A 4,223-nucleotide genomic window follows, 5' to 3' on the forward strand; every position below is an offset into this window, starting at 1 on the left:
GCTGGAGTCCCCCGCCTTAATCCCAAAATAAATAGATGACACTCATTATTTGCACTTTTATCTATTTGTCAAACAAAACACCAAGCCAACACATTGCTTAACCTGGGCTGACAATGCTGATGATCGAAATTGAGTTTTTATGCACCAAGCTGGCTAATCAAGACGATATCGAACTTAATCAAGGCATTGATGATGTCATGATGCTATATATCAGTTTTCCTCACTCTCACTCAGCTAACCTCATAGTTATCATAACCCAATGCATCGTCCATTCAATTTGCTTATCTGTGGTTAGTCTACGCAGCAAATGCTCACCATCGAACTCGCCTATTCACCTAATAAACTTCTACACCAAATTAAAAGCAGAGTTAATATGTTTCAAAGTGTCGGCAAACTAAACTCATTAACCTCAGTTAAGGCATCGACTCACTTTCCATGTACGCGTTTTCGACAGCGGAAAAACGCAGAGTTTCTGTGCTCGATTTTTTGTATTTCCATGTGTACAGAAAAATCGCTGAAAAGTTTGGGGAATCATAAGTGAGGATGGAGTACGACATTGTTTACGCTTAGTCGCCTTTTTCTAATAACACCATGTCCCAAAACTCAACCATGTGAAGCTGAGTTTGCAGTAGCACGAGCTGTTTATTGACTTAGTGGAAGAGAACCTGTGGTTATAGGCCGGAAAGTAAACCCGCGGTAGGGAACGCATGTGCACACATCACACAAGACAAAACTCATTGAACAACTTTTTTTCAGCGGGCGTTGTTGCATTCGACTGACTTTTCGGCAGTGGAAACACGCGGGCTTAAGTTTGAACATTCTCCTTCAATGAGGTACCGGCAGAACTAATCCGCCTGGTGGCGCTGTAAGAAAGTAGGACATCTCCGTAGCGACAACCAGACGCTAAAAATATGGCTGACTTCGACGACAAATATTGTGATAAAACGTTATTAGAACTTAAGGAAATTCTTCGCGTTCGTAAATTAAAAGTTGCCGGAAAAAAAAGAGATTTGGTTGAACGGTAAGTGATGATAATCCAATGTTTTCTTTAGATTTATTTATAGATGCTAGAAACTCGAGTGAACGATAGTCGAATGCTCTAGGCCTAATCAGATATAAATAAACAAACAGTGTCAGTATTCACGAGTGTTTGTTTACGTAATTCGTTGATTGTTATTGTTTTCCATTCCGATTATAATTTACACAATTAAAGACTGTTGTTAGTTATAAATTTATTGTAATGAAACCTGGTGGATACGAAGACAATATAAAATAATACATATTGATATAGGGCCTATATTATAATTATAATAAATACTTTCACTTTCAATAATAAATAGGCTAAATTAAAATTTTCTTTTCGTCCAGAACAGGTAAAACCGTATTCGGTATTGCTAGCCGTCGAGGCTATACTATTTTAGTATTATTGTTCATAATAACACTTTTCCTGTCTAATTTTAGTCTTTCATTAATTTAAATTCTAGATTGATATTTGATGACAGAAATTCCTCAAAAAATGAACCTGCACCAGAATTCCACATGTGTCTGCCTGGAATCAGAGAGTATACAGATCTCCATGCTGATCACTTACAGAACTTCCCTAATGTGACCAAACAGAGAGTAGTGGATTTCTTACAACTAAGTGACCAAAAGTTGAATGAAAAAATTGAACTTCTTTATGCACAGAGGTAACTTTTAAACATAGGTGTCACATCTTATTTAAGGTGTTGACAGCACAATCATGTACTATCACATCAGGCAGAGTTAGTGACTTTGTAACTCATTTCATTTTACACCTTTGCAAAGTTTGTGTAAGATTTAACTATGTTATGAACGGTACTCATTTACACTAAATAGGAAATATTTTTTATCCAGAAATCCATCTCTTTTATATTTTTTTTTATCAAAGTACCATTAATAATTTTAAAAAATTGTTTTGGAATTTAATTTGCAGAAGAAAAAAAAATTAATATTGGGAGCTAATTAACTTGCCCCAATGTCATCCCTCTCAGTGATGGTAGCCGCCAAGCGAATAATTACTGCTGATCAGTCTGTGACATCTTTTCAGTTTCTTCTTTGTACATAAACTTATCCTTTATTTTTACAATACATTTGTATTTATTTTAGGTATCTAAGATATGTGCGTGTAGTCATAAATGATGTAACATATATAACTTCGAACGTTTGGGCAGAAATGAAAAGATCAACAAGCTACAAAGTGGACATAAGTATAGATAGGAATGCAGTGATCCAGCAAACTCAGTGTGAATGTGCAGTAGGACAAGGACCATTGGCTCATTGTAAGCATGTGGAAAGTGTTTTATTTGGGCTTGTAAATTACTGCACATCTGGTAGCATTCTAACAGAAGTAACATGCACACAGGTATATATATTATCTCTATTCAGGATGTGTCATATTATTTAATTTTTATTGATTAGTTTGCTTTTCAATTCCAATACTGATCTTACTTTGGTGAAAGGCATGGATGTATAACTGATATTGCCTTAATTATAATGTTATTCTAGTTAACACCTAGTCATGTGTACTACAGCAATAAGTATAAAAATTATAGCCCTAGGCCCAACTGCCAGCAGGTCTAATCCTCGAATGCCCTGGTGTCATCTCCCATAAGGAGATAGAGAGAGAAATGGGGTTTAACGTCCACTCGACACAAACTAGGTCATTTCGGGACCAACATATGGTTTAATTTTATTTACATAATTCGCTCGCGCGTAGGGGTCTTTAGCAACGGGAGGAAACCGGGGACCCGGAGAAAACCCACAAGGTTGGACAGGCGACCCTACTCCTTGCCACGTACAACCGGGGATTCGAAACCACGCCAGTCGACTCAATGACAGACTTTATGATACAGCGCGCGCTCGCTAACCATTCAGCCATCCAACCCCCCTCTCCCATAAGGAAACGCTGGTCTGCAACATCACCCTAGGTAAGCCCCACTAACTGACTGAGATAATTATGAAAGCTCCTAGGGAGTCTAGATAAGCTGACATTACAAGTTAAACACATTTTTTGTGACATTCCATTATATTTAGGATACATTCAAACTTGGAATAAATATTATAGGAAATTCATTAATGATATTTGCATTCATTTCAGGTTTTACAAAAATTTCACAAAAGTAAGCCCATGAAAGGTAGTCCATTGAAAACAAGGAACCTGAGTGGAATCAGAGGAAATGTGAAGCCTGCTATTTATGATCCAAGACCAGTGCATAGGAAGAATTCTTCAAAAAATGAACAAAACTTGAGAAACATGGTACTTAACTGGCAGGTGAGCTAATTCAATTCATATTTGATCAATCTTAAGATTTTTGAGTGATTTATGTCATTATGAAAATGAAATATTAACTCCATCATCCTGTACTATGACAACCTTTTCTGTTTCAGGGAAAATCAAAGTGGCCTGTGCTACAAATGTATGAATCAGCCAACATAAGAGCCTTAGCAGCTGACCATGACTACATGGAGCTGACAATGGGGGATCACTTTCTCAAGACTGAAAAGGTATTATTTTAGTTTAAAACAGTTATTTGTTATAAGATAAATTACAGTCTTGTACTTTATTCAAGATCACAAATGGTTTGACTCTGTAACAGTGATTAGATTACTATTGTAGTGTTCCTCTATAAACAGTCATTATGTAATATCTAAATCTGCCTATTGCAGGTCTTTTTGGGGCCTTAAATGATATATAAATTATTAAATAGACATTTATTAACATAACAAGACCATAATCAACTCTCGATGCCAATTTTAAGTTGATATCTTAAATAATGCATCTTAAGTTTAAATGTCAATCGGATAATAATTTCTTGTATTTACTGTAATTTCCGGTATCCTGTATTTCAAAGGCTGAAATCTATGAAATTGAGCAGCAAACCAAATACCAAAGTGCATGTGACAGGTGGACAGCAGAAAGACGAAAACGAATTACATCTTCTAATTTTGGAAATATATGCAAGGCCACTATAAAGAGAGACATTGATATGCTACTGAGGGGTCTATTACACCCAGTAAATCTAAAAACTAAACAAACTATGTATGGGAGACAATATGAAAGTGTGGCAGTGGAGAGTTTTGAGACATTGACAAACACCAAAACTAAGAGTTGTGGACTTTTTGTTAGTGAGACACACCCTATGCTTGCTGCCTCACCAGATAGAGGTAAAGTGCCCGTACTCAGCACGAAATTATTTAATTTC

General features: G+C 36.3%; 1 long non-coding RNA gene across 1 annotated transcript; it reads left to right on the forward strand.

The window, feature by feature from the left end:
* The first annotated feature begins 904 nt into the window (after positions 1-904).
* LOC126823879 (uncharacterized) lies at positions 905-3,499 on the forward strand. Its single transcript, XR_007681352.2, has 5 exons — positions 905-1,021; positions 1,485-1,688; positions 2,128-2,300; positions 3,119-3,292; positions 3,409-3,499. It is a non-coding gene; the product is annotated as an uncharacterized LOC126823879 (long non-coding RNA).
* Positions 3,500-4,223: the final 724 nt, after the last annotated feature.

This window comes from Patella vulgata, chromosome 6 (assembly GCF_932274485.2).
Source record: "Patella vulgata chromosome 6, xgPatVulg1.2, whole genome shotgun sequence".
NCBI classification, from domain to species: Eukaryota; Metazoa; Mollusca; class Gastropoda; family Patellidae; genus Patella; species Patella vulgata.